Source organism: Saccopteryx bilineata, chromosome 4 (assembly GCF_036850765.1).
Source record: "Saccopteryx bilineata isolate mSacBil1 chromosome 4, mSacBil1_pri_phased_curated, whole genome shotgun sequence".
NCBI classification, from domain to species: domain Eukaryota; kingdom Metazoa; phylum Chordata; class Mammalia; order Chiroptera; family Emballonuridae; genus Saccopteryx; species Saccopteryx bilineata.
Genome location: NC_089493.1, coordinates 285,615,106 through 285,628,546, shown reverse-complemented (window position 1 = coordinate 285,628,546; position 13,441 = coordinate 285,615,106). Strand labels below are relative to the sequence as shown.

General features: G+C 48.2%; 1 protein-coding gene across 6 annotated transcripts in view; it reads right to left on the bottom strand.

Annotated features, from left to right (window-relative positions):
* CDIP1 (cell death inducing p53 target 1) overlaps positions 1–10,791 on the bottom strand; it is a 30,363-nt gene extending 19,572 nt beyond the window's left edge. For 2 of the 6 annotated variants that reach the window (XM_066275050.1, XM_066275047.1), the window contains exon 1: positions 9,780–10,101. The gene's annotated coding sequence lies outside the window, so the exon portion shown is untranslated. Of the gene's footprint in view, positions 1–9,030; positions 9,219–9,779; positions 10,102–10,124 lie in introns of those variants that run through there. The other 4 variants (XM_066275046.1, XM_066275049.1, XM_066275045.1 and 1 more) reach the window with 4 other exon arrangements.
* Positions 10,792–13,441: the final 2,650 nt, after the last annotated feature.

Here is a 13,441-nt window from a genome sequence, read left to right as displayed (position 1 = left end):
CCATTGCCCTTCCTGATGGAATCGGGGTGAGAGGCAATCCTCTTACACAGTATCACTTGTGGCTTGAACCATTTATTTTTACACTTGAACATGGGTGTATCTGATGCCTAGGGAATTCTAAATACTTCAAAACAAGACATGGAAAGGACTAGAAAGCAGATTTGTTTTCCCATCTGTCTGTTCTCCTCCCACCCATCCCTACACATTCCTCCTTGATCAGCAAGTATCACAACTCAAAGGAGCAAATGCATCAGCCTAAGGCAATGGCCCAATGCCATCCATCACCTATGCCCTTCCACAGGGAGGCTTGAGCCCTGATGCCACAGGCGAAGAGGAAGGGCAGAATCCTCCCCACTAGAACTAAGTCCCACGCCTGCCATCGTGCTACCTAACTTTTCAGAATCTTCCTTCTCTGTGAAATGGCGGCAACAGCCCCGACTCACAGAGTTGTGCTGAGGCCCGAGAGAGGTCCTGCATGCAGAGCACGTGGCTCAGAGCCTGTCACAGTGTTCAATAAGCACAGATAATTGTTCACATTACCTGTACTTATGGAGACACAAGCAAGAGCATAAGAAAGTGCACAAGAAAAAAGAACAAAGAGACTAGATTGGTTGCTCTTAATTAGAAGCAAAATCAAACGATGGCTAGGGCTTAAAGAATGTTTCTAAACTAAAAAACAGATTTCTAGGAACTGTGATGATGATTACAATAATAATTGTACAATTTTCATCATGCTGAATCTTGTCAAAGCCTTGGCAAACTGCTCTGACTGCCCGTGGCAAGAACGTCAACAGCATATGGGCCACAGCAGAACAGGTTAGGACGACCTTCGTAGAGGACAGTTTTGTAACTGTACATTCTTTTTGACTCACTTCCATTTCCAGGCATTTGTCCTAGAGATAAGTAAACATGTGAGCAAAGATTCACATACAAAACTGTTTTTAAGTATCAATGTTTTGATGGTCCACCACAGGGATTAGTTACCCATCTGGGTTCCCCATACAGTGTAATTGTATTCACTTCTGCAACAAATAATACAGATCTATTTCTACGGACAGAAGGACAGTCCTGACATAGATGGAGTAAAGAAAGAGTGTAAAAACAGTATGTGTGCCTGACCAGGCGGTGGTGCAGTGGGTAGAGCGTCAGACTGGGATGCAGAGGACCCAGGTTCAAAACCCTGAGGTCGCCGGCTTGAGCCCCCGGGTCAAAGCACATATGAGAAAGCAATCAATGAACAACTAGGGAGCCACAATGAAGAACTTATGCTTCTCATCTCTCTCCCTTCCTGCCTGTCTGTCTCTCTGTCTCTCTGTGTCATACAAAAAAAGCAGTATGTGTAGTGTGGTTCTACTTTAGAAGTGTGTATTTACATATACAGTTGACCCTTAAACAGGTTTGAACTGCAAGAATCTGCTTATATAAATGTTTTCCAAAAAATATTGTAAATGTATTTTTTATTCCTTATGATTTTAAGTTTTTCTCTAGATTCCCTTATTATTAGAATACAGTATAAAGAAATATAAAATTTTAATTGTTCATGTATCAGTAAAACTTCTGGTCAACCGTAGGCTGTTAGAAGTTAATTTTGGGGGGAGTCAAAATGGACTTAGGACTGCTCACGGGGGCAGGGGACGCTGGTACTCCTAATGCCTATGTTGTTCAAGGGTCAAGTGTATATTACACACCAAATGTTAAGAGTGGTTTCCTCTGGGTAGTGGATTTGTTTGTTGTTTTTTTGTGTGTGACAGAGATAGAGAGAGGGACAGATAGGGACAGACAGACAGGAAGGGAGAGAGATGAGAAGCATCAATTCTTCATTGTGGCACCTTAGTTGTTCATTGATTGTTTTCTCATATGTGCCTTGACGGGGGGGGGGGGGGGGGGTTATAGCAGACCGAGTGACCCCTTACTTGAGCCAGCGACCTTGGGCTCAAGCTGGTGAGCCTTGTTCAAACCAGGTGAGCCTGTACGCAAGCTGGCGACCTTGGGGTCTTGAACCTGGGTCCTCCGCGTTCCAGTCTGATGCTCTATCCACTGCACCACTAACTGGTCAGGCTGGGTAGTGGGATTTTGAATGATTTGTTTATATATCAACACACACACAATCTTTTTATTTATGTATAGTTTCTAATTATTTTAGTATGGGCAACTCCTTTGACGTTTCTTCCTCAAAATGGTCACTATAATTGCGCTAAGTTTATAAGTCCAGAAAGGTGACTCTGACTGTAATCTAGTTTTGCCCACAGGAAAAGAAATGCTCCAAGGAGCACTGGGCTGTCTGCCTGTTCTCTCTCTAGTGTTTTGGTCTTTACATTGCTCTCTTGTGAGTATGGTAGCACGGGTCGGTTCTCTGTACCAGGCCACCAACAGTGTTCCAGTAAAACTGAGGGTTTAGCCCTGCTGTTGGAAGCCTAAGGCCACCCAAGGTTGTTCTAGCCTCGGAGACCCTACCTGGACAGTCAACAGGTCACCTGACAGTCAAGGACAGGTAAGAAAACCCCAACAGACACACAATAAAACTGAGACTGATGAGGTTCCAGGGCTCACGCAAGGCCACTAGCTAGAGCTGGCGCCAGAGGTACACCCCAGGCCCTCAGAGCTGCCACCTGGCAGGACAGGGACTCAGGGGCTTGGTGCTGTGTCTACTGCTGACACAGAAGGAAGTACAGACAGGAGAGAATGAGGAGCAAAGGGGGAAAAACAGCTACAGCTGCACTCACAGTGAAGAAACAAGTCATCCGCACCTGCTGGACAGGCAGGCGTTGGTAACTAAAAGGCAGATTAATTTTAGAAATGCAGTGAGTCTAAACAACCACCATTTAGGCAATCAAAATGGATCCCTGAAAAGAAAAAAACCTACCCTTGTAAAGCTGACACAAAGTGGACAGCCTTCAGACTGACTCTATTTTAACCAGTTATCTGAGATCAAGACATACCATCCTGATCCAGAAAAAAGTGCAAGGCTTTTTAAGTGCAGCCAAGCCACGTGGCCACTACACAGTCCCTGCCACCTAGTTGGAAGCGTCTAATTTCAGACACCAATGCCTGCTGACCCTGCTGGCCCAAAGGAGGAGCTCAGCCTGCCGCCAGGCCCTGCTCCAGTCCCCTCAGTCACTGGGAGAGAGCAAACCTTTCCACTCCCAAGAGAATGGCTTTGCCTTTCTGCCTTCACAAGCTCAGAGCTCTTGTATCCACCTCAATACATATATACTACAGCCCTCCTATTTTCCCTGCAAACACTGAGTGCCATGTCTCTGCACCACTACAATCCCCAACATGACAGGGCAATCTCAAGTCTTCTCAACAAAGGACTGCTGGGTGAAGAACATTAGTTGTGGTAACCATAGTGGCAGTGTGGCATGCTCTAGAGGTCACCTGGGTGGAATCAGCCAAAAGAAAAAAGCCAGAAACCAGTAGACATGTAACAGATAAGTAATTATTCCCTGCATGAGACCCCATAATTGCAATGGATGGATGCTGCTGTAAACACCCTTTTAAAGGGCACATGGTAAGAAGCGATGTGACAGGATCAATGGAAAGGAACCTGAGAAAAACAGAACAGTACAGTGGATGTGTCCCGGCAGGCAGCGGTGCTCAGCTGACCTGCACTGATGATTACACGGGGCTGGCATCTGTGACAAGGACATAAAGTCACACAAAGGTAAGAAGGAAGAGTGGGAACAAATCTAAGCAGTGTTTTAAATTGTTACGTGAAATAGTATATGGAAGTTGAACTAAATTCACGTCACTGTAAATGGACATCTGACCTGAATTGTTTACTCCTGCCAGCTGGGACAGAACTATTTTGGATCTTCTCCTTGGAAAAATGGGAGCACGTGTCATATCTGGGACTGCCTTATTTCCAGCCATGTGTATATCGCTCTATGACTCCTACACCAGGAGACACCTCTCAGGCTGGAAACCTCATAGAAATCAGGAAGTCCAAAGTCTCAGCTGACATTCAAACATTTACTAAGCACCCTCCAAAGGTGGGACCAGGTACAGTGCTGAAGATAACAGCTGGCCAGACAGGTGCCCTCTGCCTGCTTCCTGGCTTCAAGAGGTGCCCCGACTCACACCCAATACCCCTTCCAGTGTACCTATCTCTGCCCTCTTTTCTTGTACATTTTACACTCCCAGCAAAGTGCTTTCCATAGTGGAATTTCATCGTGTGAGTTTACATGGATTTTATGCACCCGGAACAAGAAAAGAAACACTGAAATGGTCTGCCCAGTCGTCCTCTTTCATCTTGGTGAGGGCAGGGCTCAGCAGGGGACGGAACTCAGGAGTGCACATGCTGTCTTCTTGGGGGACATGTCAGAGCCTCTGAGCTCACGGGCCACTCAAGGGCTTTGTAGGATAGGAACAACCAACTTTAGAACCTAACCACTGAACGTTCATTTGGGATTCCAACTGTATTCAAAACTCTATTTCCCAGACTTGGAGCAACAGAGCACACAGAGACCATGGTCCCTGCACCTTAGGACTTCACCAACACCTGCCTTGATGGAGCTTATGTTGGGGGAGGGGCTGTAAAGCACAGCCACAGGTCAAACACAGCACGGCAGACAGTGGGGCTCACTGGGGAGGAACAAGAGCAGGAAGAGGAGAGCTGTGGACTCATGTTTTAAGTAGGAGGCATTCAGGGAACATTCAGGCAAAATGACGCAGAGATGAGGAGCAAGCATGGGTACAGCTGTGGCAAGGTCCAGGCAAAGAAAGGCTGAGTGCAGAGGTCTGCAGGGTGCCCACACAGCAAGGCTGGCAGAGCAGGTGCCAGGACAGTGAGAGAACTGAGGGCGGAGAGGATTAGCAGGCGGCACAGGGAGAAGGGCTAGGTCCTCAGCTGCGGAAGGACGCCCACCTCAATGCCAAGTGGGATGAGGGCCTGAGAAATCGGGCTGTCCCACAGCGATCCACATCCTGCACTCTGCCTGGGGTACGTATCAGGGTCCCCAAAAGTCCTGTCAGTGACAGGTGGCTACTGGAGCTGGGGGAGCTTATAATGCCTGGCCCCCATCTATAGCGGGCCCAGCTTTTAGGCTAGTTTCACCAGGCTACACTTGAGGGAAACAGGTCCCAGTGTGGCCGCCGTGCTCTCCAGGCAGAGCATGTAAACACACAGGTAACCTGTCCCGTCTACACGGGACAGACACTGGGGCCTGAGCCTCAGGCAGCACAGCATATGGATGGAGGGCGCAGGTCTCAGCGCCAAGCAGCGGTCGGTCCCACGATCCCGAGAGGCCTTCCGCCTGGAGCAGCACAGGACTGGAGTTCTACAACAAACCAGCTTTAGTCAGCAGAGCCATCACTATCCAGGCTTGTTTCTTCTTTCAAGTGACTACCTCCTTGAAAAGACCAAGACTGCTGACTCCTAAATTTAGCCAACATTCCGTGGCCATCGCTCACCTGTGGTCCCACCTCTCAGTGCCGCAAATCCAGCTGGGAAGCCAGCTCACACTTGAGAATAATTTACTAAGATATTCAGCAAAATTCAAACGAGAATCCGTGACAGCAAGTGCTCCAGGTGAGACAAGGGGTGGTCTGTGTGTGGGGTGCTGAGGCCCCCTCAGGGACTGGGTGGGCCCTACTTAGGCTCTGCGGGAAGGCGGGCAGAGGTTCTATGCCTGGACCAACAATCACTAAGAACAGGGGAGACAAAGAAAGCGGTGGTCAAGGGCCCAGCCTCCTCAGCCAGACTGGCGACTCCCAAAGGGCAGGGACAGTATCTGGGGCCAGTCTCTCCACAGCCCAAAGTAGCACGTCGCAAGGCACACAGCCTCGCTAGTCCCCCTGGGCAGGAGCTCTCTTCCCTGTCTCGTGGGTCCTGTTTCACTTAGCAGTACCCCAGTGACCAAGGTGGATGTCTGGGTGCCCTTGAAGACTCTTCTCTGCACCTGAATCCTGACCTGTTGGCAAGTATTGCTAATGCCATGGCTCAAAGAGCTCTCAGATCCACTCTCGTTTACTGGCCAGGTTTAAGAAAAGAAGTCTGGATCTGGCCCTGAGTTCCAGATCTCCTCCTACCACCCTGCACTCCAGCCTCCAGACTGTAGTCTGCCCTTCTCCAAACAAAACCCTGCCCGCCCCACCAACGGACCCCTCCACAGACCCTTCTCTCGGCTTCCAAGCGCTCTCCCCCCCTTTCCAGCAAACCGGACCCTTTCCTGCAATTCCCTGCCGGGGAGTCTTTGTCCTTCCTTCTTCTCCCCCACCACAGAACTCGGGGACTCTCCCACTTGCATCAGAACAAGGCACAGGTCTGTTAAATAAGCAAATCTGTGAGATTTGGGGTTAACTTCAATTAACTAGGCTTCCCATGCTTTTATTCCTTACCCAAATGCCCTCCCCCCCCACCAAGAGCCACTGGCCCAGAACACGGCCCCAGCTAAGATGCAGTCCATGCTTCTTGATGAAAGTGCTTTTGTTTATGGCCAAAAACCCAGACAGGAAAACAAACCCCTTTCCTGAGTCACAGTCAACTCCATGGAGTTTTCCCGATGGGGCTCAGAGAGCCCACATGTCCCCCACTCCCCTCTTTCAGGAGAGCTGGTCTGGAAACTGGCTCGCCATTACTTAGCAGCTTTGGGCAAGTCACTTAGCAGCTCTGGCTGCTTTGTGCAACCTGGGGGAGAGCACTGCCAGGTGAGCACCAAGCACATATAAAGGGTGCACAATGCAAAAGAGATGTCATTCCCTGCTGTGTCCCCAACTTGTGAATTGCAAGGCAGGCTGCTTATTATAATGCTTATTTATTATAATGCTAATCAAAACTAAGACAACCACGACCTGGAAATGCTGAGGTCGCCAGTTAGAAACCCTGGGCTTGCCTGGTCAAGGCACATATGAGAGTTGATGCTTCCAGCTCCTCCCCACCTTCTCTCTCTGTATCTCTCTCCTCTCTCTCTCTCTCCTTCTCTGTCTCTCTCCCTCTCTCTCTCCTCTCTAAAATGAATTAAAAAAATTTAAAAAAAACTAAGACAACCATATTTCACTTCTTCCTGAATTAACAAGGGGTTAGGATTCTCCTCAGACCCCAACCAGGCAAGCCATCCATGCTTCTCTACCACCTTCCACCTCCCCTGGCCGCTATTTCCCGTTGTGAGAACAACACAGGCCCTGGAACAGATCTGAATTCGGACTGAATCAACACTTGCTGAACACATTACATATCTAGCATGTTTTCAATTTTGAACGGACCCTCGTGACACCTCCTTGTGGTAAAAATAGATGGTGCTGATCACCCGGTAGACAGACCACGCAGGGGATGCATAGCACCCATAGATGAGGAGCACCAAAAGGTGTTGAGAAGTGTCTTCTGGAAAAATTACACAACCAACAACACATCATAGCTGCCTTCATGGACAGAAGCAGAATGTCACTGGACTTCCTTACCCTGCACTGCACGGTTTCGTAGTTTGTCTAACGCTAGGGACCCTTGTCTTTTCAGCACACATAGGGGATACAGGTCTTTATCTGACCTGGGTGTTGCTTGTCACCTACCACAGACAGAGCAAGTGAGGCTCTGGGCGGGCAAAAGCCTGTCACACAGCTGGAAGTAACAGAGGGGCCTCCAGTGTGGTCTGCCAAATCGGGCCAGTTCTAGTCCCAGGACCCCACCATTATCCCCAAGCCTGCTGATCCAGAGTAGCACGGTGGTCCGCAGGCTCAGACGGACATATCCCCAGGTGGGTAGCCCTCTCATGGGGGAGGGGTTCTGCCCCAGGCTCGTCCCAGCACCCCCTCTCCTCTGCAGCACTAAATTGCAATGCAGGGAGTGGTCTGCCCAAGGACTCTCTGGGAGAGTCCTGACTGCGTAGAGATGAGGAGACAGACGCCCTCTGTGACAGAAACCAGCACATGTCCATTCGGTGCGTTCCATTTCTAGGTTCCCCCACGAGGGCACAATAAACTTCATGCCACCACGGCTGGCCTGGTTCTCTGCTCTCCTCCCACCAAGGACCAACATTTTCTGCGGGAGTTCCCACTGCCTGCCACCAGCTCACCAGCAAGACTTCCTTTCTCCACGTGAGGAACTGACGCATTTCTCAGTGTTCATGAGTAAAAACATGAGTTTCTGAAAGTGGAGATAAATTTTCATAGGACCTATCTCTTCTCTCTCTCGGACAGTTGAAGAAGCTATGGAATAAAGTACCTGGGCCCAAGGGATTCAAGGCTTATCAACAGGGCTAGGCAGCTCTGTTCCCCTAGGCCGGGCTTCAGAGAACATATCAAACCAGCAGCATCAAATGAGGCAAGCTTCTGGTGTAAAGAGCAGAAAAAGAGCATGCAAACTGATGATGTAAATCAATTATTGCCAACGTGATTGGCTGGGGCAACCTGGCCACCAGGGCACATTCCATTAGTTGCCCCTCAAATCTATTTTGGTCCCTGAAGTATTATTATTCTATGTCACACAATTCAAGTTTCTGCTCTTCGGATGATTTTAAATTGCTGTTCTAAAATCTCTAAGAGCCCATGTAAAGTTCTTTCCCAGTTCCAGGGGACCATCCTATGGAAAACCTCTAGCTCCTCAGGGATGGGAGACAGACTTTCAAATACTCAAGGCTACCGTAGTTAAAACACAATAAGCAAGAATAATTCTAAAACTCTACTTAATTATAAGCATGATTAATCATTTCGGAGGAAACCGGACTGACATTTACAACTTTGACACACATTAAAATAAGATGGACTGTTAGTCAGATCTATGATAAAATATGGTAAAATGTTATACATTCTAGATGGTGTTCTATAGGTTTTCACTGTAAAATTTCAACTTTTCTGTATGTTTGAAAATTTCATAATTAAATGGGGGTCAGAGAGCAAGGCAGAGCTGGCATACCTCTCCCAACCAGGTCTGCCCTGAGGAAGAAACAAATACCGATACACACTTGCCTAGGCACTGCCCGGCCAGCAGCAAGCCCTAGAATACATACAAAGCTGGTATAAATGCTCTGCCCCATATTCTCCATCCTCCTCATTCTGGGACAGAGGTTCTCAGCTTCAAGTGTGCCTGAGGATTACCTGGGGGAGCTTACAAAATGGAGAGTTCTGGACCACATCCCATAACTGCTGAATCAGAACCTCTAGGAGTGGGCCCCAGGAATTGGCCCTTTTAACAACAGTCGTTGTAATTCTGACGCAGGTGATCTTAGGCCCACACTTGGAGAAACCGCTGCTTGCTCCTTATCTGACACTTGTTGAGAGGCCTCCTGGGAACATTTAGAGGAAAATAGAAACACACACCAATAAACAAGTCAAGTACCCAAACCCGGGCTCGCATGACGCGTGTTCAATTATACCAAGATCCTGGATGACAAGAACCCAAACCCAGGCCAGCTCACTGCCTCCCAACCTGGCCCCAGCACAGAGTGGGCGCAGGGATTTATTGATGTTGGTGAGGTGGCGCGGGCAGGGGAAGGAGAGCAAGGTCACCAAGGAGCTCGGCAGGGACTTCTTCGTTGCCGGGACCCTCTTCACAATTCCCTTTCCTTGAGAAAACAGCTAACGCAGAAAAGCGGACGTGGTATTTCCCCTACATAGGATGTGAGAACTGTAATACGCAGGAGGCCGAGGAGCGGGCCGACAGCTCCTGAGGCACCGAGTCCCTGCGCCCGCCTGCTTCGGCCTGGCTAAGCTGTTACTGCAGCCCCGCGAGTGGACTGCCAATCCAGCGACCGTACGACGTCAAAACCCCGAGGACCGCTCTGGATCGCATCAGCGTCCTGGGAGCAGGAGACAGACCCACGGCACCGACCCCGGGGCCCCTTTACCTCGAAAGGCCGGGCGCCCAAGGCCGAGCAACGCCGAGAAGGGAAGGGTCCAGCAGCTCCCAGGACCAGACCCTCAGCCCCGCCAGGCTTACGCGCAAACCGCCCCCCACCCGACCAAAGACCTCTGGGAGATGTAGTCCATTCGTGCGCCCAAGGCGCAAATCTGACCAATCTGCGCACCATGGGGACTACAGTGTCCACGATGCACCGCGCGAGCGCCGGGGGCGGGGGCGGCAAGGGGGCTTTGCGGTCCGAGGTCATCCCCTCCCCCCGAAGGGCAGGAGAGTCCAACCCTGCTGTGGGGTGCTCCAAGGCAAGCCGATTCGAATGGCCGAGGCCACTCACCGTTTACCCAGCACCTGCGGCGGCCGCAGTACCAGGAACGGCCACCTCCGCAGCTCGTTCTCGTGCGTTTGTCCTAAGAAGGCAGGCAGGCTTTGGAGAAAGGCCGGGGCTTATGGCGTCACGCGGACGGGCGGGGCTGGGGCGACACGTGCCTAGCCCTGGTGACATCAGGGCAAGCGGAGGCGCTTCGCCGGCACGAGGACCTTTAGAGAGTGACTAGGATATAGTGGGAAGACCCCATTTGCTCTTCCTCTTAACCTAGGTCAGCACCACGGCATCTGTCGGAGGGTGAACACCTTCCTTTCTCTACGTTGTATTTGAGTTTAGGCGGTATACCTTCTACAGACATGCATAGAATAGGAAAGATTTTTGTTGCCTGACGTATACTTTTCCAGCTGAGATTAATAAGCAACACTCTTATTGTTTCAGCTCTGGTACTGGAAGCTAGTGTCTTTTTAGTGTGTGTATCGTGCTTATGTTTTTGTCAGTGTTACGTTTTTTGGTTGATTTTGCCATTTAAAATGGCTCCCAGACCTGCTTGGGTGCCTCAGTTGCTTAGGGTGTTGCCCTGATACCCAAGGCTGTAGGTTTGAGTCCGGTCAGGGCACATACAGGAGTCAGTGAATGAATGCATAAATAAATGGAAGAACAAATTGATGTTTCAGTGTGTGTGTTTAAATAATTAATAAACAAAATAAAGTAGCTCTCAAAGTGCTGAAGCACTACCTAATGTTCTTAAGTGCAAGAAGGCTGTGGTGTGCTTTTCAGAGAGAATGGATGTGTTAGATAAGCTTCCTAAGGCATGAGTTATATTGATTCAATAACATTGAATCAATAATATATATTAAACAAGTGTCTTTAAATAAAAACATTCGTAAAACATGGTTATGTATTGATCTATATGCAAGTGTGACCAGAGGCTGGCTGGCAGGAACTTGACCCTACATGTTCCCAGGAGCAGTGGTTCGATATTCGCTAAGTCAGTATTTGAGGCAAATTTATAGACCATAACCGCTAATAATGAGCCTCAGCTATGTTTGATTTAGTTGACATTTTAAAGAATCATTCTGATTGCTGTGTGGGGAATGGTTTAAACCAAGAAAAGCAATTAGGAAGCTAGGAGACAATCACATATGTACTTTAATATTTTTCTATTTAATGTTTTGTATTTATTTTTGTTGTTTTTGGAGACTGGCGGAGCAAGAGATCCAGAAACAGGAACATGGAGCTGTTCCTGTATTTTCCTTCACTGGGGATCAAACTGGCAACTTCTGTGCTTTGGGACCACGCTCCAACCAACTGAGCTATCTGGCCAAGGATTAATTTTTTATTATTATTATTGATTTTCAGAGTCAGAGAAAGGAAGGGAGAGAGAGGGGATGAGGAGGAGAAGCATTCATTTGTTCCACTCAGTTCATTCATCGGTCATTTCCCATGTGTGCCCTGACTGAGATTGAACCTGCAACCTTGTCATTTCAGGATGACACTCTAACCTACTGAACTAACTGACCAGGGCCTATTAAATATTAACCGTGTTTGGTTTTTTTTGTTTTTTATTTTTTATTTATTTACAGAGACAGAGAGTCAGAGAGAGGGATAGACAAGGACAGACAGACAGGAATGGAGAGATGAGAAGCAGTCAATCATCAGTTTCTCATTGCAACATCTTAGTTGTTCATTGATTGCTTTCTCATATGTTGTGCCTTGACCGCGGGCCTTCAGCAGACCGAGTGACCCCTTGCTGGAGCCAGCGACCTTGGGTCCAAGCTGGTGAGCTTTTTGTTCAAACCAGATGAGCCCGCGCTCAAGCTGGGGACCTCAAGGTCTCGAACCTGGGTCCTCAGCATCCCAGTCCAACGCTCTATCCATTGCGCCACCACCTGGTCAGGCTATTAACCGTGTTTTAAAAAGTAAAAAGAAACCGGTGAGTTTAATTTAAGTTACATATATAATTTAACCCAGTATAGGCCTGACTTGTGGTAGCACAGTGGATAAAATGTCGACCTGGAACACTGAGGTCACTGGTTCTAAACCCTGGGCTTGCCCGCTTAAGGCAATACAGGAAACAACTACTATAAGTTGATGCTTCTTGCTTCTCCTCTCTCCTCTGTAAAAATAAAAAAATAACCCAATATATGCAAAATACTATTGTAATATTAATCAATATAAAAAATCATCGGATGGCCCTGGCCAATTTGTTCAGTAGATAGAGTGTTGGCCCAGCATATGGACATCCTGGGTTTGGTTCCCAGTCAGGGCACACAAGAGGAGAAGTGACCATTTACTTCTCTCCCCCTCCATCTCCTCTTATTTTCCCACTTCTCCCATAGTCAGTGTCTTAATTAGTTTGAGTGTCGGCCCTGGGTGCTCAGGATGGTCTGAGCATCAGCCTCAGGCATTAAAAATAGCTCAGTTGATTCGAGCATCAGCCCTAGACAGGGGTTGCCGGGTAGATCCCAGTCAGGGTGTAGGCAGGAGTCTGTTTTACTATCTACCCTCCTCTCACTAAATAAAAAACATATCATCAGTGATATTTCACACTTTTTCCACACTAAGTCTTTAAAATCCAGTGTGTTTTTTATGCTTAGAGCACATCTCATTAGCTACATTTGTCTCATGGCTACCATATTGGACAGTACTGCTATAGAACATATATTCCTTTGTTTATTCAACCAAGCAAGGTTTTGTTCTGGAAATATACAGAATAAAATAAAACCCAGTATCTGTTCTCAAAGTGCACACAGGCCAGCTAGGGAGACTAATGTAATAGCTGAAAACTTCAAAGTGCTTTGAGAGGTCAAGTAGGGAGTACCCAGAGGAAGGAGGCTTCAAAGAGAATAGGGACATAGCAGTTGGGACTTTAAGGATGTGTAAGAGTTGTGTGGAGAAGGACACTCCAAGCAGTGAGAACTGCTTGTGTGAAGTCCCAGAGAGATGACATGCAGAGTGTCTTTGGGGAAATATAAACAGTTCTTCATGGTTGGATTTTAGGGTTTGGAATGGGAGCGTAGAGGTGGGGTGAGATGGTCTTATAGACCAGACTATGGAATGTAGCGTTTATTGTGTTTAGTAGCGACAGGGAATGTTGAGACTTTTAAGCTGAGTGATAAGACCAGATCTGTGTTTTAAGCAGATCATTCAGGCAGTGTGAAAAGGGAGGAAATAGAAGGTAGAAAGACCCATTAAGGAACAGAGGGGACTCGAGGATAGATCCAGGAAAGACCCATAGAAATTGAGAAAAAGGTCAGCGAAGAGGGAGGCAAAAGGTGGTCCACAATGTCCCATGCAATAGAGGTCAAGTAGAACAGGACATGCAA